This window comes from Sciurus vulgaris, assembly GCF_902686455.1.
Source record: "Sciurus vulgaris genome assembly, chromosome: 15".
Taxonomy (NCBI): Eukaryota; Metazoa; Chordata; class Mammalia; order Rodentia; family Sciuridae; genus Sciurus; species Sciurus vulgaris.
The window spans coordinates 16,286,639-16,307,814 of record NC_136476.1 but is presented as its reverse complement, the minus strand read 5'-3'; the positions used below and the strand labels follow the sequence as shown (position 1 = coordinate 16,307,814).

At 39.9% G+C, this 21,176-nt stretch overlaps 1 long non-coding RNA gene and 1 pseudogene across 2 annotated transcripts in view; both read right to left on the bottom strand.

Annotated features, from left to right (window-relative positions):
- The window catches only part of LOC306644785, a 62,023-nt gene extending 41,344 nt beyond the window's left edge, over nt 1-20,679 (bottom strand). Inside the window, exon 1 of the long non-coding RNA XR_013759472.1 lies at nt 20,575-20,679. This is a non-coding gene — a long non-coding RNA (uncharacterized lncRNA). The remainder of the gene's footprint in view (nt 1-20,574) is intronic.
- On the bottom strand, nt 13,496-14,423 carry LOC306645164 (large ribosomal subunit protein mL46-like; annotated as a pseudogene). The gene has a single exon. The product of its transcript is annotated as a large ribosomal subunit protein mL46-like (transcript).
- Nucleotides 20,680-21,176: the final 497 nt, after the last annotated feature.

The following is a 21,176-nucleotide window of genomic DNA, read 5'->3' as shown; positions in this document are numbered from 1 at the left end:
GAAAAAGGTACACTCATACATTGCTGGTGGGACTGCAAATTAGTGCAGCCACTCTGGAAAGCAGTGTGGAGATTCCTTAGAAAACTTGGAATGGACCTACCATTTGATCCAGCTATCCCACTCCTCGGCCTACACCCAAAGACTTACAATCAGCACACTACAGAGATACAGCCACATCAATGTTCATAGCGGCTCAATTCACAATAGCCAGACTATGGAACAAACCTAGATGCCCTTCAATTGATGAATGGATAAAGAAACTGTGGTATATATACAATGGAATATTACTCAGCTATAAAGAATAATAAAATTATGGCATTTGCAGGCAAATGGATGAAATTGGAGAATATCATGTTAAGTGAGATAAGCCAATCTCAAAAATCCAAAAGAGGAATGATCTCACTGATAAGTGGATGATGACACTTAATGGGGAGTGGGAGTGGGACAAGAATGGAGAAAGGAGGGACTGTAAAGAGGGAAAAAAGAGGTGGGAGGGGTGGGGGGAAGGAAAAAATTAACAGAATGAATCAAACATCATTGCTCTATGTAAATTTATGAATATGCAAATGGTATGCTGTTACTCCATGTACAAACAGAAACAACATGTATCCCATTTGTTTACAATAAAAATAAATTAAAGAAAAAAAAAAGAACAGGCAAAACCAATCTATGGCAACAGCAGTCAGAATAATGGTACCCTCTTTTGGAGATAAAGGTATTTACTGAAAAGAGTCTTGAAAGAATTTACTGGAATGTAGGAAATGTTCTATACCTCAATCATCATGATGGCCACACACACATGTACTTAAATGTGTTGGGGATTATTGGTCTGTTTCATACAGTTAACAACACAATGCCACAGACTGGGTAAATTTAAAAGAAGAGAGATTTTAACTCTAATTCTGGTCCAAGGTTAAGGGGCCTCATGTTGCCATGGCCTTCTCAAGGGTCTCACCTGGCAAGCAACGGGTGACACGTGTATATGTATGCCTTCTGGTCTCTCTCCCTTATCTTACAAAGTCACTCATATTCAAGTAATCATGGGGCTCCCAAAGTCCCAATTCTAAGCATCAGAGTTGGATTAAGTCTCTACTCTCTTAATATCTCACAATGGGAAGTAAGCTGCAACATGAGTTTCTAAGGGGCAAACCACATTCAAACCATAGCAGGACTCTACAAGACCCCTCCCAGGTCTGACGTTTTGCTAGAACTTGTATGACTCAGAATATAGTAATACACACCCCTATTATTTGCTACAAAATAACAATAAAAGATGCAAAATAAAGTCAGCAAAGAGAAAGGTGCATAGGGCCAAGTTAGGAATAAACTGGGTACGAGATTCCAAGCATCCTCTCCCAGTGAAGTCACACAGGAGGTTAATTCTTGCAGTAAGAAATAGTAAAAACACCTAACTTTCCTATGTTCAAATATGAATACATGACCAGTGTAACCCCACTTCATGTACAACCACAAGAATGGGAAGTTATACTCCATGTATGTATGATATATTAAAATACATTCTACTGTCACATATACATATAAAGAACAAATAAAAAATGTAAAAATATGCATGAAGTGTTGTTTCCTAGGGCAACTCATTGGTGGAGATTCAATAGTAGGATTTTCACTGGGAACCAATCAAGCAGGCAGCCTCTTCCCAGCACATACCAAAATTTCAGACTCCCAGAAGGAAAGCAAGTGCTCAGCATAAACACATTGTTCACATAAACATACAATCAGCCATTCTTATAAAATAATAGTGGGAACTCTCAGGGAATTCAAGTTCCCAGACACAGGCCAAAGGTTAACCTTACAAGGTCCTTCTAAGGACAGCAGTCAGGACTACCATGAACTCTTTTCTGTACAATATGTAAAACTCCATCAAGCTATACACTAGATATTGGTATTGTATCTAGATTATATAACAATTTAAATTTTTTAAAATATATACCATATGAGTGATCGCTCCATACATTCTCTTCTGTGAGCAGGTTGTTATAGGTAGTTAAACAAAAAATCATAACAACACTGAAGTCTACAAAGAAAAGTAAAAGGGTTCTACTTTCCCAACTGATGTAGGACTCAACTAAGGGCACTGTGAATCCTGTTCCTAGGTATCATAACATAATAGAAAGAATGTGAACTTTGTCATCAGGCCAAACAGATCAATCATTTGCTAGCTAATACTAATGCATATATTTCATTTTTTTGAGCTCCAGCCTATTATCAGCAAAATTAAAGTGATAATATTTACTGCTGAAGTGTGGTGTTAGGCATAATATAACATGCAATAGGTATTCCAAAAATGACAAGCTCCTTTCTAAAGGAGAAAAAAAATCCCAGGAGAAAAGATAAGACACACACACACACACACACACACACACACACACACGCACAAATGGAAAATGACAAGAAGAGAGGGAATTCGAAAGTGCCATCAAAGTTGGTCAAAGGTCTGGCTTCTCCATGAGACCAGGAAAGGTTATTGGTGGCCTGTCACTGAACTTTATGAAAGTGGTGACGTGGGAACTGGCAATTGAATGTTTGCTAGGATTTTGAGATTTGGAATGACAAATGGGGCATTCAAGGACCAGGAAAAGGGAGAAGCAAATTAGCAAACTGGATTTGTCTTGGATTTTTGCCAGTCTGAATTCTGCTAAAAGAACTAGCATTTATGTACATGGCTTGCCAGAACCAGACCTTTATGGACAGCAAACACAATACTATGCAAATGGGGTTGCACAGTGGGCTCTTCCAGTCTGGACCTAGGCAGATGCCATTTTTGCCTCTTGACATATAGCAATATGGATTACTATTGAATCCACAAGGTAAAATTGACTTCCCAAGAAGCAAACAATGCAAAACTTCCCTTTGTTACAGTCAGGCTAGATTCTACCATTTTTTTCTTTTTTTCATCCATTCAACAGATACTTCTTGAGTCCACAGACAGTTTTGGGCATTGTGCTACACTCTGAGGGTTAAATATACAGATTCCAGACCCCAAGAGTTCACAGGCTCATCAGAAAGATGACAGGTAAATGCATGAATTACAAGAGAAAATGTCAGGAGTTGTAAGGGAAAAGATAGGACTGAGCCCTAATTTGGTACATGAGGTTTCTACTTCAACTGTGTGCCCACTGCCAACTGCAAACCGGAGGACGGATGTGATAAGCGAGCTACTTTCTGCAACTGGTCAAATGAAAAACACTAGGCTCTAGATAAGATCGGAGTGCCCTCTACTGAAACAGGAAGCCGGAATCAGAAGACAAACTCATCTGAGCAGAAAAACAGAAAAACGTTCTCTATGCCCCTTTAGTTGTAGAAGCGGATAAATATCTCGTCTCGTAATAGTAACCCATCAAAACAATCTCCTTAGAGTCTTATGTTTATTGAGATGGAAAGCAAAAAAGGAGGACAAAGGGATATCAAACAGACAGGAGCATCACAATGGCAAAACAGGCATAGAATACCGGGTGTATGCAACTTCTTAGGTCCATTGGTGGGCTATCAAAATCCAGTGCATTAGCCCGGGGACTTTCCATACAAAGACCATGCATTGGAGCCCCTACTCCTAACAAGCTGTTATGTATTTTCACTCTCTCTACCTCAATGTTTTATTTATAAAAAGGAATTCAACCATGAAAAGATGGAAGAAACTTAAATATATTACCAGAAAGAAACCAATCTGAAAAGGCTACCAAATATATAATGAGTCCAAATATATAATGTTCTGAAAAAGGCAAAACAATAGAGATAGTTAAAAGAATAGGAATTAAGAGAGACATAGGAATGAATAGGCAGAGCACAGATTTTAAAAGCAGTGAAACTAGTCTATATGATGCTATAATAGTGGATACAGGTCGTTATACATTTGTCAAAACCCACGGAGCACGCAACTGCAAGGGTGAACCCTCAAATAAACTACAAACTTTGAATGATAATGATGTGTTAATATATGTTCATCCATTGTAACAAACATTACAAACATCATTCTGGTGCAGGACATTGATGGGGTGTGGGGTTGTGGGTGTCTGTGAATGTGTAGGGCAGGGACACATGGGAACTCTGAACCTTTTGCTCAGTTTTGCTGCAAATCTTAAACTGCCCTGAAAAAATAAAAGACCTATTTCATTTTTTTAAAAATTCAGTTTAATTGCGTCATAACCACAGGCCTCAGAAAGCAAAAGAAGGTCATAAAAAGGTCATTTGTCTTGCTATCTCTAGGGACCTTAGATAGCAAGAGAGGAAGTGTGTGGCAGGCTATGTGTTATGAGCTTTGAAGAAAGCCACATTGGTTCCTTCCTCTTCCCCAATCTCCCTGTCAGGCTGCAAGCTATAGAGACAGTGACTGTCATTACTTATGCGAGGAACTAGTAAAATTCTTCTTGATTTTGTAGAAATTGAAGTATTGACTCGAAAGTATCAGTGACAGTTATCTTAACTCCTACTTTTAATATACATCCAAAACTGTAGACCTCAAACTAAATTCAAACTGAAATACGACACAGAAGAGAGGAGCGACTCGCTTAAAGGATCCACCACCAACAGCCTTGGAGTCCCCCTCCCTGCCCGCTGAGGACACAGTGCTCATCTAGTCTGTAAGGGAAAGTAAAGAAGCAATCCTTTGGTTTATAAAAGTGGAGGTTCTGCAATCAGTGATTGTATAGCAAATGAGCTACAGTATAGCAGCAACCAGGGCTGCTTTTGTTTTATAAATGAGGACTCTATGCTAAATGTCAATATCTATCCTTTGGGTTGGATTATTTGATCTGTAGTCCTTTTTCCTTTTTTGAGTTCACTTCCAAAAATGGATCCCAGATTTGTGGAACAGTTTTGTTAGTAAACCTTCAAAAATGTCCCAAGAGCCATACTATAGTCATTTACTCAACTGACTTCTAGAGTAATTAGCAATTTTAAAATTTTCCTAACCTTTTAAATGATCAAATGAAGCCTAACTATTTCATCACTCCTACATGATTAACAGGTCAGTACAGATGAAAAGGTAAGAGGGAGGCCTCTGGAGAACAGGTGCTCAGTGCCTTACTTTCAATAAACATCCCCAGCCACCATGAGTTTGGACATCTGGTGGAGATTTCGTAGTGATGAACATCTGGAATTTAATGTGCTACATGTAGTGGAAACTCCTTCCATAAAAACATTTCTACTTTATTGAAAGCAATTTGCAGTCTTATAATCCACTTACACCCCCTATGTAGCTCCCCTGGAAAAAGAAAATCCCACAATGCCTAGTGCGACAACCCTTCAAATTCCTTGGCCTTGTAAAATGGTAACTGATTGCATTTCAAGCAGGATTAATCCAGTTCCTTTTTCCTTTTTCAATCCATTAATGAGCACTGGCTTTATAATTAAAGTGACCTCAGGTGATTCTTCAACTTGATTGGTCAATGCTGTCATCTATTTCATGACCTGTGGATCCAACAGTGTGCATGAAGGCCACAGTGAGAGGTGGGGAGGAGAACAAACTGGGAGTTCATTTGTGTTTATTGAGTTCATTTGTGTTTATCGCACACAGTCTTTTGTTCCTGTGCAAATGGCCTTTCGCAACTGCTCTTTTCCGAGTTCAGTAGAATGCTGTGTTGCAAATGACTGCTATCAATAAATACCCTCATTTTCATGCGTGACACCCAACCACGTTTTCCTGGAGATTAAGATGGCTTAGATTTCAGCACAATGTAAAATATATTCCAAAAATGTTTTGGAAGGAGTCAGAATATTAAAAATAATAATAATAATAAAATTTTAAAAACCTAACAGCCAGATCTTAGATAAGATAGCTCTTTTTCTTTTCTTTTCTATTTTTTTTTTTTTTTTTTTTTGCCATCTTTAAATACTAGATGAAATGATCCCAGAAATAAAAAGGGGTCCTTAAATAATATCAACCCCTTCTTCGGTCTTGGAGGTGACAGAGCTCCCTCTTTAAGAGACCTGGGTGCCCGTGCGGTAAAAGCCTGGAAGCTGACATTCAGGTCCTGGGTGTGTCTTTTGCAGTCTTTTCTAAACTTGGCCCATGGGAAGTTCCATGTGCAATATCAAGCCAGTAAGTACTTCTCGGAATAATTTCCTCCTCCATTGAAACATCCTGAAAGGAAATGTTGATTCTAAATTACCCATATTCAGCATTTCCTACCATCACCAACATGCATTTCATTAAATGAAACCTGTCCTCAATAGATGGTTGGAAAAAAATTGACATTCCTTTCTTTCCTCTATTTCTCCTCATATCAAATCAGATTCAATCTGCTAAAGCACTTATTATTTTGTCTAATAATTATTTTGTCTAATAATTGAAGCATATATTTATTGACCTGTGGAAAACATGTTTGGCCCAGAAAATACATCCTTCTAGTTGGGGGTCTTTTGAAATGTAAGAGTTACATATGGGAAGCACAATATGGGAACAGTTCAAGTGGGTTCCTCCAAGTTGTCTCCAGATGATCTTCTGGTAGTCTTTGGCCTTAAGACAAAATGAAACCTAAAGTTGACTAAGTAAAAGAGGATTTGTAGTGGTCAGCATTGAATATGTGATATTGGGAATATGTGTTTTTTAAGTAAAGGAAGCTTGACACACCGACACCTTTTGACACGACAAAGGAAGGAAATTGATCTGAGTGTCTGTCCACAGTGTATCAGAATCTCTCATTCAACCCTGATCTCTGCTGTCCCTGTTTGTATTGAAGCCGTTTCCTGCATGATAGCACGTTCCTGTTTGACACACCAGGCCTGGGAAAAAGCAGTCTCACTTACCCCCACCCAGGGAGACACAAGCTGTGAGACGTCATCAGAACCCTCTCTGTTTCCGTTGCTGGGCGTTGTTCATTCTGCAGGGTTTGCATCTTTCTCTATTTACTTCCTGCCCAGTTAAGGGAAATCTATAGAAGTGTGCAAAGATTTTGTTTCAAGATGAATTAGCAAAGCTCAAAGAGAAGTAGATGAGAAAGAGGAGGAAATCTATTTCAAGGTTAAAATTTTATCATCTGAATTTTGAAGCCCATGAAAGTCATCTGTTCCTTGCTACTCAAAGTGGCTTCTGGGCCAGCAGCAATGACTTAGGAACTTATTAGAAATGCAAAACCTAGACCCCCACCCAAGACCTACTGAATCAGGGTCTACATTTTAACAAGATACACAAATAATTCATGTGCACACTGAAGTTTGAGATTCATTGATCTAGTACAACCCTTTCATTTACAGATAAGGTTTGGCACAAGCCATTCACTAAGTCCCAAGTAAGTGCTCCTATTAGTCTTTCTCTGTGTATGAATGGAAAACATGTTGCTCAAATACCCTAGTGACAACATTTCTTCACACCTGTCATCACCTTCAACATACAGGTGGCACCAATTTCTTCATACTCACCAGAACCTCTTTGCTTCTCTTCTCATCCATCTTAGATTCTATTGCAATATTCCTCCTGAAAGTTCTTGAACTCCCTGTGCACCCTTTTCTCATTGTGCCACAAACTCCAAGCAGAGCATGCATCATGAAAAACCTCAACTATGCAAAATCTAAATACCCCTCTGCATCTACCCATGCTCTTCTCCTTTTTGCCCTCTCATAATAGATAAATCACCCACTTCTAATGACGGTGAGTTTGCAATGGGCTCTGGGGAACCATCTACTCTTCCCTTCTCAGGAAGGAATCTTACTCAGTAGATCACTTCCTCTCTTGCCTGAAAATACCAAGCCTATATCCTAGCTTATGAATCCATTTCATCAGCTTAGGTGTATCCTGGAGCCTTCCTCCTTAAGCAAGAAGCAAGCAAGCAAAGCTCTGCAGAGAACCTTAGGAGAATCTCTTCAGCTTGTTCCTCTCTCAGTTCTTTCCTTCATGGTGGCTTCTTGGAAGAGTGTTCTCTGCATATGCTGTATTTACTTGTTCACCTTCCTTTTGGTGCTTTTTCACTTCATTGGCATGGGTTTTTTTTCCCAACTTAAGCCATAGAAAAAAGATGAAAGAAGAAAGAAAAAAAAATCACCAGAATTCCCACAACTCAGAAATAATCATCTCTTTTCTAACAACTCTTTTTATTAATATATACTAACAGGAAGATGGGTAGATGGAGGAAAAATGTAATTTGGGATATTACTCCATATGCTATATTTTAAAATATAAAATTTAATTGTGCTTGAATTAAACAGTAGAAGTTTGGAAAGTGAAATTGAAAGACTGACTCCTTACTTTGAACAATAAGAAAATTAGCCTTGAATAATTCCCTTCACATTCTTTTATAGGTTATATTGTTATGTTAACTGTGTCAAGATTTTTAATACTTAAAATCTGTTCTGTAATTACCATCCTTCAGTTTTCAGCCCTACTTCTCTATTTAAACATATCTAATCCTCAACACTGATCATTTTAACAATAGGTTTTCCATTCTGGAGTCTATTTAACAAATATATTTAAAACATCTAGACACTGGAAATGAGAATAAAAGAAAAACAGTTAAGATCCTTGCATTCATAGAACTTACATTTTAAAGGAGGAAAGAAAATATATACAAACCAAAAACCAAGATGATTTTCAGGTCATGTGTGATAAGAGCTGTCCATAAAAGGACAAATGATGAATAAGTGAGGAAAGGCCATTTAAGTCAAGAAAGACTTCTCTTTGGATGTGACAGGTGAGGTAAGTCCAGAACAATTCAAAATAGACAGCCAAGAAAAATTAAAGCCCAGCATGGCCGCACATGCCTCTAATCCCAATAGCTCAGGAGTCTGAGGTAGGAGGATCACAAATTCAAACCCAGCCTCAATACCTCAGCAAGTCCCTAGGCAACTTCATGAGACTGTCTCAAAGTAAAATTTTTTTTTTTTAAAGGCGGAGAATGTGGCCCAGTGGTTAAGCGCCCCTGGGTTCAATCCTCAGTACAAAACAAAAAAGAAAAGAAAAAGTATAGTGGGGAGGAGGGAGACATTCTACAGAAGGAATAAAAAATGCTTATGGGAGAAATAAGCTCAACATGTTTGAGTAAGTGAAAGAAGGTCAACATGGCTGGAGCTCAGTGTGAGAGTAGGAAAGGAGACATGTGGTTAGAGACATGGACAGGAGTCATTTCACACAGGGACTTTTACACCAAGACATGGACTGTATTCAAAAGGAGTACAAAGCCAATGTAAGCAAGAGGGGGCTAGAGGATATGAAGTGATTTACATTTTGAAAAGACCAAGTTAATGACTGTGTAGAAAATGAACTGAAAGGGGAGGTGGAATGGGAAGGTGGAAGCAGGAAGTCCATCTAGGAGAATAATGTAATAGTCCAGGCAAGAGACAGTGGTACCTTGGACTATAGCAGTAACATTAAGGATAGAGAACAGCAAACTCAGGACATATAATACAAGTAGAGTGGATGGACTTGCTAATGGATTAGAGGTAGAGGGATGAGAAATGTGGAATCAAGGACAAATGCTAGTGTGTGTTTGTTCCTTTGATTGGTTGGTTTTGTTTGACTTGAACAACTGGGTTAAAATTAGTACAACTTACTGAGAAGGGGAATGTCCAGAGAAACAATTGTTTGGATTTGGAACAGAGGTTTGGGAATGTCACATTTGAGATACTTACTCAAAATCCAGGAAACAGAAGTAGCTATGTTTAGTCCAAGTTTCAGTGGAAAGAGAAATTTTGGATCAGTCAACAAATGGATGCAATTTATATTGAGAAAATGATTGAAGTCACATAGGGTAGATAAGTGACCTTCAGTTCTCACTATGCAGCAAAATCACTTAAGAAGCTATAAGAAAAACCTGTGCCCAGGTTCTATCCCCAGAATAAACCAGCATATGTGAAGATGAATGTGGAATTAGGGCTGAGCCTTTGGATACACTAACAAGGAGTCGGAAAGAAGAGGATCCAGTAAGGCTTCTGAGGAGTAACTAGGGAGGTAGGAGGGGGACTAGAAAAGCCACCTGAGGCTGCTCTAGACGCAAGAAAGTACTTTATGAGAGATGAATTACCCTCTCTGCTGCTGTTATTAAGAGAGACAAGGGTCAAGCAATGGAACATGGAGGAAGAAGTAAGCGCGTTACCATAACTTTGCTTTGACATGTGAAGGAAAAGGATCTGCCAAGAAAGTATAGGAACAGCGTGATACTGAAAGTTGGAAGACAAAAAGAAAATTGTGAAAATGTCATTTTGAAAAATCAGAAAGTAAAGAGAACAAACAAGGAAAGCCAGGAAGTATCAAGTACCCTTTCACCAAAAATTACGGAAAAAGTGGGACAAGTCAGTTCATTTGCATTAGTTACTCCATTCAGATGCTGCAAAATAGGTGTGGAGTTGGGTTTAATCATGGTAGTGTTTCTGTTTTGCATTTTGTTTTATGTTTGTTCATTTGTGTTGCTAAGTGTACTTAAGGTGGAAAGGAGAGAAGGGCACTAACTTAAACCTAGTTTCCCAGGGGTTGATTACCATGACAGACCACAGACCAAAGCCTTCGGTGTGGAAAATCTATTGCACTAAACCATGCTCCATCCATACCAGAAATACTGTTGTTCCCAGAGACATTTGCCAAAAACAAAATAATTCAGAAAAAAATTATTATTCAGACTTTCAAGTAGTATTTTTGGCTGCATCCAGAGAAAGAGAGAGTCAAGCTAGCAAGCTTGATGAATAATGAGAAGAGGAAGAGTCAATAGACCGGGGATCTCAGGAAGCAAAAGACTTGGTAGGTGGGGACCCAAGGTGAGCCAGGAAACCAGTGGTGGTGACCCTTCATTATAACTTCTCTCAACTCTTGCATTTTTCCTGTGTTCACTATGATTATCTTCGACATTTCTTCTATGTAAATAATTTGATTTTCAGCTGTGTGTACTTTTTTCTGTTGTTTCTAATTTATGTTTCTAATCAAGTTTTATAATGACATTGTTTTGTTTCTTAAGTTGTTCCCTTAGCTTCAAACCTCTTTTTTCATTTTGTTCTGTTTTTATGAGTCCCTTTTTGAATTCTTATTTTATAGATTTCTATTCTTAATAAAGAATTCTTGTTCACAATTATTTTATGACCCAAAGCACCCATTGGAAATACAGGCTGAATTGCTGGTCTGTTTTGTCTAGTATGTACCCCTCTTTTCCCTCCTTTGCCTTCTCCCTCTCTTCTCCCTCTTCTTTCCTTCCTTCCTTCCTCCCTTGTTTCTAGTCTTCCTTTCTGTCCCTTCTACTTTCTTCTCTTTCTCTTTCCCTCTTTTCCTTCCTCTTTTATCTTACTTCACCCTCTCCTTTCACCCTCTCCTTTCTCCCAACCTTCCTTCTTCCTTCCCTCCCTTTCATCTTACTTTCCTTCCTTCCTCCCTAGGACAATGGCTTTTATTTTTTTGCCCAAGCTGAAGATAGAACATTCTAACCAGAACTTCTCTTCGCTCTGGTGGGATGCAAATCAGGTCTCACTGACTCCCCTTGCAGTTAAAGGAGACTACACGCTGATTCCAAGTCACCGGTGATTTAATAATCAACTGGAAAGCTCCTGAATATTTTACAGTAGGCTCTTGTGAGTCAATCAGAGATAGAAAAAGCAAGTCCTTCAGCCTGTGACCACCAGAGCTGCTGCTCTGGATGCCAAGCTCCTTTTCTCATCTTCAAGGTAGGCTTAAACCTCTCTTAGGCTCCATATGTTCATCTTTACAAAAGGATTGATAATATTTAATGATATAAATGTATGATGGTTAAGTCAAATAATATTTAGTTCATAAAATTTTCAGGATTCACTAAGAACATCCATGGTGGGGGCGGGGGCCTGTTTTGAGCTGAACTCTAAATTTAAGATTTTGAGGAGGCTCCAAATAAATGAAGACAGGTTTCTGCACTCATTTCATTTATGAGATCGCATTCCTTTTCTCTTGCCCTCTTTCTCACACATGTATATGTCCAGTTTAAGCTACTTGAGTGTCTGGTGGTGAAACCACACGGTCTTGCTTTAGCTCGACTTCCTCAGGCCGTTCTGATCAGCTGTTCTGACTCCTGGCCCCCCCACTTCCTTATTCTGCAGAGGAAGCTCGTTCTCAGCACTCACACCCACAAACCACACAGGAAAATGAAAGTTGGGATTACCTAAAAATGTTGAGCTCCTCCACAGCCCCTGGTGCATTGCCAGCCCCTGTGCCCAGAGGCTCCTAATAGGGAAACCCACAAAAAGCAATCGTAAAGACAGGGTGGAAATGCACCTGATCATGGCTCCTGCTTCTCTCAGAGTTGCTGTGGCCTGCGGAGAATGCAGCCCTATTGTGCATGGCCTGGAGAATGGATCTCTGTCCCCTGAGGGGAAGCTTTCTTGTGAGAAGGCAGAAAGCACTGGGTTTCCATCCAGCTAACCTGGGGACAAAGGCACAGGTTTCCTCCTCAGAAACCTGGGCATGCTAATTACACATGCTTCATAGTGTTGCGCAGAGACAGATTGAAATGATGCGAGTAAAACACTTAGTATGGTACCTAGCATGACAAAAAAATGCTCCCCTACGTCAGCTCAAATAATAATTAGCATTGTTTTTATGTTTGTATACCTAAGAATGTCTCTCCAGTCATTTTTAAGAATCTTAACTTTCGATGTTCTTAGAGTATATCTTTCGAAAATCTTGAAGTAAGTGCTTAGGACTTGTTTCATTGTTTTGCTGTTTTTTTTTTTTTTTTTTTTTTTTTAACCAAAAGATCTTTTTTAACCTCCATGCCACCTTACTTGATAATCTGCCTTTCCTTTCTACTTTATCTCCTTTTTTTTTTCTCTCATTCATTAGCAAATATTTATTTGTACCTTCTATGTGCCAGGCACTGGGGACCAGTGGTGATCCAAGCAATAAACAAGAGCCAAAAGTCCCAACCCAGAAGCAGAGCTCACCCTTCTCTAGCACCATCAGGAATGTGCAGCCAGACTCTGAGCCTAGTTACAGCCCGACCATGATCCTCCATTTACAGAATGGAGATCAGTTGAACTTGCTTGTTTCACGTGGCTGTTTTCAAAACAGGTTAAGACATAATTAATTCCTTTTTAAATATAAAATGCTTTTTGAAAGAATGAAAAAGAAAAGAAAGGGAAAAATGGGAAAAGAAAAGGAAGGATGAAGAGAAGAAGGGATGGAAAAGAAGGCATTATGTCCTAGGCAAGATTAAAATTATTTCACATCAAATGGAAAAGAAAGGGGAAATAAAGTGGAAAACGAATAAGAAGCTTTATGGACCTAGGTTTTTCTCATGGGCCTAGAAGTTTTCACAGAACTCAAGTCTTCAGTTTAATTCATACCTTCTGTCCTTTCTTCTTGAACCAAGTAGGATAGTTACCTCACTATAAAGCAATAAAATTTTCAATTATCAGCTTGGGGAAAATGGAAAGGCACCCTAAGAGGCGGGTCCTTCTTCACTGGGAGAAGTCAGTCATCCCAATGGGCAAACCAGCTGAGACCAACACAACGACAGACTCATTTAATCCTCAGAATTTAGTTTGCTGCTTAATATTCACTGCAAATGTGGGCCCTCCACACAGGTAGCTCAGTTCATCAGAGATCCAAAAGAAATCTCCTAACCTGGGTCAAGTATTTTGGTTTCAGAATAGTTGCCCAACTCCTCCTTACTGACCCACAGGTGAGGGCCTTTCTTCCAGATCTTTCCACTTAGTACTAGTGCTTTGAAGAGGAATACTTTGGCCCCAAGGTTACTCTTTGCTTTGCCTGAATTGATCTTGTAGTGACCACAAGGTACATTTCCTAGGAACTTGTCTTCCACATTGTTTTCTGAGAGTATAGCCAGGGTTCACTCAGCTGTCCCTTGGAAGGTCTCCTCAGGCTGCCACTCAGTCTGGGACAGCATCCAAACATCCTCATCTCCAAATTTCTCTCTAACAGGATAAGGTTCCCGTCTAGCTTCCAGTGCAATGAGGTTCTGTCATTTTTTTTAAGTTGGCTTTTGTTACACGAGATCCATGTTTGAAACGTAGGAATTTCTGCTCCCACGTATCTTCCAAATCTTGCACAAGCAATAAATTCTTTTCATTTTGTTCTTCATCATAAAGGTCAGCTTTCTTCTTTGCCAGTCACAGGGCTTCATCTAAAAGCACGAAGCTCATGGTCCGAATACAGGCTGCTCTCTGTCTTCTGTAACAGAGCTGCCATCTCTTCCTTGCAAGAGGGTCAGTGGCTTGGAAATCAGCGTTGGCTGCTGCCAGACACAACGCACCCAAACAGCGCCATGGGGACTTGTTTCTTGAGGGCGCCGCATCAGGGCCAGCCTGCCAGATCCCAGGCTGCCTGCCCATACCCTTTTGAACTTCCACCAGCCTCTCACCGCCCATGAGAGTCCGCCTTGTGGGCGCGGGCATCTTTCTGCGGTCCCACCTTTCTCTCCCTCCTTATTTCTTCCCTCTTTTCCTTCTTCTTTCCACTTACTTCACCTTCTCCTTTCTTCTAACCTTCCTTCTCCATTTCCTCCTTTCCATCCTTCCTTCCTTTAGAAATCAGTTTAGACTTTTTAAAAAAACTCATACAAGATCCATTTGTTCAACCGACATTGATTTTGCATTTATTGAGAAAGCTTTTTAATCTTTATTTCATAGAAATGATTTCCCTTTTCTCTTGATTTTTACAGTGCAAACTGAAAAGGAGCCCATGCTGGGTTGATGGCCAGGGCAAGAGTTCTTAGGGAAGGCTGGATTCATTTGTTCATTCCACACATGTTTGTTCTGTACAGCTTGCACACCTGTGAACCAGGCTGTATCCCAGGAGCTGAGGCCACAGGAAATAAAAATCACTAGGCTCAGAGACCCTAGAGACTAAATAGAAAGAGAGGCAGGTTACAGATGTGTGATATGATAAACACTAGACACAAGAATTTATGTAAGCATCAGGGTCAAAGGAAGCTGAATTGGGATAGGAGAGTTCAGGGACATTTTTTTTTTTTTTCTTTTTTTGTTTGTAGTTTTAAAGGTACTGTCAGTAAAGAAAAAAAGAGGACAAGGAAATCCCAACCAGAGCAGTTGACACACGCAGAGGTACAAAAACATGAGAGAGCCTGTAGACTGGAAAACACATGCCATCTTATTTGCTGGAAAATGGAAAGATGGTGAAAGTTTCCAGAAGAGAGGCTTCAAGAGCCAAGTCAACTAGTTTATCCCACATCTTGATGTCAGTGAGGAGTGGTCAACGGTTTTAATCAAAGCTCAGATTTGAGCTTTCAGAGGTCACTGCAGTAGTGATATGCAAAATACTGAAAGGGGAGCAAGCCGGAAGATGGAGAGACCAGAGGATGCCTGAATGTCATGGGCAAAAATGAGGGAAGTCTAAACTAAGACTACAGCAGCAGGTTAGCAGACTTAGGTAAGCAGATGGCTGTAAGAGATGTGGAGTACCTAAAGTCACAACTCCTGGGGAGCAGATAAATATTGGAGATAAGGGAAAATAGGAGTGGAGTATGGCAGATAGTTGGCGGGTATGGAGACAGAGTGTGGTGGCATTCACTGGTTTGATGCACAGGAGGAAGAACAGATGTAAGGAATTAAATAATTATCCACTTTGGATGTCTTAGGTTAAATTGCCTTTGAAATGTCTAGACCAGACAGAAGTATCTGCAATACATCTAGTTGGGAGCTTCAGAGACAGATATAGGCAGGATACACCACCAGAGACATATGGAGAGAGAGAGACTAGAATGAGAAGAGAATGAGACGCCAAGGAGGGAAGACAGAGGAACATAAACACCAAAAGAGAAGTGAAAAAGAAAAGCCAAAGAGATAGAAAGGAAATGCAACAAGTTGAAAAACACATTAATATTCAAGATTTAAGACTCAGTTCAGATGCCACTTTAAAAAAAAAAAAAAAAAAAAAAAGTTTCGTCTAGGTCTCTCTCCACCCAACCACACTAAACTGCTTTTACTTTTTGCTCTTAAGTACTTATAGTCCAGAATCTGTGCCATTATATTGAAGCAGCTTTTCCCAGTCTTCCCCAAGCCCCAGGCTGTTAAATCCTCAGGGACAGAGTCCACATTGTGCACACCCCTGAGTCTCCAGCTGCTAGTATGATTTCTGACACAAAGTATCTAGTCCGTCCATGCTGTGTTTGCTCAACAAAATTGAAATCAAGGAAGGAAAGACTTTAAAATAAGAGGAAAGATTGGCCCTATGATTGACTTCCAAGAAGCCAAGTCAAAATATTGTACTTAAAAACAGGATGACCAATTGAAAAGGTTCTTGGCAAGAGAATTATCAAAGTAAGAGAAGCAGAACCCAAGCAACCATAAAAATTAGTTGAGACAGTGGAGAAAGTAATGGTATATTCCTCTTTTGAAAAAAAATTAGCAGTAAAGACATATGTTGCCTCATATAGTAGGTGGAAAGGAAAAGATTTTTACCACTATGACTCTTGAAATATTATATCACTTCTGTTTTACTATAATGACTTTTTCACCTAAAATATATTAACCATAAACTCTATAAAGAGTGACATTTACAGGAAAATCAAAGGAGAACATTATGTTAAGTGAAATAAGCCAAACTCAGAAAATCAAGGGTTGTCACTATGGAAATCAGTTTGGAGGCTCCTCAAAATATTAGACATAGAAACACAATAGGACCCAGCTATACCATGCAGCAGTTTTTACTCTGAAGAATTAAAGTCAACATACTACAGTGATATATCCATACCCATGTTTATAGCAGCACAATTCCAAATAGCAAAACTATGGAACCAGCCTAGGTGTCATCAACAGATGAACAGATAAATAAAATGTGATATATATACATACACACACACACACACACACACACACATACACACAACGGAGTTTTATTCAGCCATATGTTAAATGAAGGTTAAGGGTCATGTGTTTTCTATAATATACAGAAGCTACAGAGGAAAAGAAAGGTTTTAACGAAACCTTTGATTTTCTCATGAAAATCAAAGGGACATCAGCAGAGGAAAGGAACCAAGAGGTTGGAGGTGGGGAGGGAGGGGGGAAATGCTGGGGATTGATATTGGCCAAATAATATTTTTATATTGTATGTTGTATGCATGTACAAATATGTAACAAGAAATCCCATCAATGTGTATAACTAAAATGCACCAATAAAAAATGTGGGGGAAATGTTTAAAAACATAAAGAAAATCAAGGCTGTAAGTTTTCTTTCATATGTAAAAGCTACAGAGGAAAAAAGGAAGAAAATGTGTGTTGGCCGGGGAGGGGGGTCCTCAGAAAAACTGAAGGAAGATCAGGAGAGGAAAGAGATCAGGTAGAGGATGGAGAGGAATGGAGATAACATGTACCCCAAATAGGTTGAGACTTTTGAAGAAAATGATACAAAGAGAAATATTTAACTTAGCAGTCATTATATCACGTTTGATGCACAAATTCTTGATGTTCAATGGTATTCATTACTTGTAAAAACTTGTTTTCATCATTCAACATATATTACTACCTAAAAATTGAGTGTGTGAGTTCAGATGGAATTCATCATGTTTCCATTAAAAGTAACAGTAATACTGTCTTCATTTAATGACTGTTCATTTAGCAACAGTATTTCCAGAAATGAGTTAGGGTCGTTACAGAAGGAATAGATAGGTATTGTGAAAATGGGAGGGTGATGGAGAATCAAGGGGTATTCTTTTTAAGATGGAAGATAATTTAATATAATTAGATACCAAAAGGAAACAAAAATGTATGGGAAAGAATGAAGAAACCAGAGTCAGAGAACATCATTGATAAAATGATGTTCAGAGAGAGTAAAAGGAAAGAAAAGGAACATGAATGGATTAATGTAGAACGAAGGTCATTATTCCTAGAGAAACTTAGGGGAAGAGTGAAAATAAAAGCTATGGATTCAGATCAGTAGGTCCCAGGGGAAAAGGTATAATGACTAAATTTGTGTGATGCCCAGTTATTTGATAAACTCATGTAAATGCTATATTTTTCAGATGTGATCAACATTCGAAGTAGACTTTAAGGGGGATTCAGGATGGTGGGCTAGAGGAAGACTGCATCCCTAGTTGCTCCCTGGCTCAGGATGGGAGCAACAGGAATACTGCTTCTCTGAGGTGTGTGAAAGAGGGATTTCACCAAAACTCCATATTGGACCGTTAAAGTGACTTAGAGACTCATAAATTTGGGGTTATTAAACAATGAAGAAAGACTACATTAGAGCCAAGCCAGTTATGGCAGTAGTGACAGTAGCCACGGGTGAAATGGAAAGATAGTCCCTGGAGAGTAGGGAAGGGACAGGAAATATAGACAAGGGGGCAAGCAGGAGGACAGCCATTTTAACATACCCTGGATGTGTTATTAAACAGTTCCTATTTCTCAAAGGGTGTAAACTTCCATCTCACAAAAAGAGACTGCATAATCTATAGTCCAGCCCATGTCCACAATTGAAATACCAAAAACCAGTGAAGAGGAGCTTATCAATTTCTCCTTATGCAACTTTTTTAAAAAGGGAACACTATAAAACTCAAATGCACTCATGTCCGCCCCTCCTAGGTGCACTGCTCTGGAAGTTCTCAATATTTCTCTCATTTTCCTTTTTAATAAAATGCCTGCTCACTTTCTTAACTCAACTGCATTCATGGTGTTCATTCTTCAACTCCATGGAATGCAAATCTGATCCCAACTCCAGCCAGTAACATCTTGGGGGCTTGTCCAAGACCCCAATCCCCACCAAGGTAAGTCATTTGAAGCAGATGCACTTTACCTTCACTATCCTTTAGAGGAAAACTGGGCACCTGCCAACCACTTAAAAGCGATTAGCAGGGCTGCTGGTCTCAAGTCTCAGGTAATAGGTTCCTTGGTTTCTGTAGTTTCCAGTCTCCTGCTCTGCAGGTCAAGCATGTTGGGCCCACTTTTCTATTCTGGCTCAGGGTATGCCAGAGCAAGTAGACAGTGGCCCCTGATCCTGGCCTGTCCTTGGATGTGAGGATTCTGGTGAAGTTGAGAAGCAACTAAGAGATCCTGACTGAGACGGCTCTTCAGTGAGTCTCAAAGGCCTCTCTTCTGTCGCCATTTCCCGACAGCCCCTTTGGGGTATCCTATGGTAGTTGATTGATCATGGCGCTGAATGAACATTGTGCTAGGCCAGCACCTCTATAAGAGCCACCTATACTTCCTCCCTCACACTAGATCCTCCCAAGTGCTTCCCTCATAAGTAAAGATCTTCCACAGAAAAAGGCATATCCTATGCAGAGTGATTTTAGGGATGGGTTTGGGTTCCATCTCTCACATACTGAAGGGCTACAGACTTGCCAAAGACACCCCTGTTGTTGTCTCTGTACCCCCATGCATCTCCCCAGTTTCTGCCTAAAAGGGAAGAGGTGATGCCCAACCCTTTTTGTTCTTTAGGGATCTAGGAAGACATATTCTCACACGTCCCCCATCAAAGGAAGCTGAACTTTATATGTCTGAGTAACTCTAAGCCCACAGGGCTCACAACCTGTTAGTTAAATTCTTCCTCAAATTTCTCCATGAGGAAGATAGAAGGTCCTGTGGCACAACCTGTCCTCTTTGTCCCAGGACCCCTCTGGGAAGTAGATTGTAGATGAAAAACCCCTTTAAAAAGGACCCTTTGTCATTGATGACCCTAACCTTACATAGTCTCCTTGGATCCTGCTTAATTGATGTAAAATTAATTCTCCCTGGGCCCACTAATTTTGTAGAAACATGAAGTGGAGGAATACATCCCATTGTTGGCCAACACTTACTTATCAGCCATCATATATGGAAGTCCAATAGTGTCCAGGAGAGACCAATAAGTTCCACTAGGTCTGCCCACCAACCCCCTGCCCCTGGGTTGTTGTCATGTGGAAACCAAAATCGAAGGAACTTAGCTTGTAAAGCAGCAATAAGTCCAGTGAGTCATGTAGAATGAGAGGGGTGGGATTGCCAATGGCCAAGGAGCTCATTCAGGGAGACATCCCCGTGAGAGTGGGAAGTTCTTCTGGTGGGAGAGCCTGAGTTCTGATTTCTTATCCAGATGAGAGCTTCGGTCTCAAAGGTAGTGCCAGGTTCACCACTAGCTTTCCCACCAAAAAACTGGGACAAGTTTGATTTACAAACACTCAAGAAAAAGTGCCTGATTTTCTTCTGCTGTTTGGGTGACCCCAATACAAACTCTCCAATGGAGAATCATGGCTGCCAGAGGGAAGTATAAACTTTAATGTTATCTTGCAGCTTCGTTTGTTTTGTAATAAGGAAAGAAAATGGGCTGAGGTCCCCTATGTTCAGCTTTTGTTGCTCTGAGAAAGTTCCCTAAATTATATCAGCAATGTAAGCTGGACCCAGCTATGACTACAAGTCATGAGGGAAGAGAAATGTAAAGAAACAAATGCCAGAGTAGCAAAGTCAGAGAAATCCCAAGAATTCCTGAACCCTAACAAACCCTCTTATCCTGCCTACCCAGAACCCCCATCATCCACCCATGGAGGAGGACAAATCATACTGCCCCTTCAGGAACTGCCAGAAGGGGAATTCGGGCCAACCAACATCCATGTCCCATTTTTCCTTTAATACTTGAGATCAATAAAGATAGACTAAAGTAAGTTCTCAGAGGATTCAGATAAATAACATTAAGGAATTCTAAAACTTATGCAAGGTGTTCAGTCTTACCTGGAAGAATATTATGTTACTGCTTAACCAAATTTTGACCTCTAATGGAAAGGAGACTGTCCTAAGGACAGCTGTGTATTTTGGAGATGATCTGCATCTCAGTCATGCCCTGCAACACAGAGTAGGAATAAATCTAATTATCCATCTGGGACACAGGCAGTTCCTAGGAACAATCCTGAATGAAATCCAAATGGTGAACAGGATGATTAGAAAATGAGACATTTTTTCAGGCTCTGGTCCTTGAAGATCTCAGAACATCAAGGCAGAAGCCTGTCAATTACTCTAACATATCTGAAATCCATCAAGGCTCTCAGGAGAACCATGCAACCTTTCTGGAGAAACTTAGGGAGGCATTGAGAAAGCACACCACAGTGGATTCTGAATACACAGAGGGCTACATAATTTTATAGGATAAATTTATACTCAGTCAGCCCCAGACATTAAAAGGAAGTTACAAAAATTGGCATATGGCCCAGATCAGCCCTTAGATGACATCCTCTGACTCACAACATCTGTCTTTTGTAACAGAGATCAGGAGGAGAGGAAGAAAAGAGAACCTACAGATAGAAGGAAGGTTGAAGTAGTGGTCAGGGAGAAAGCTT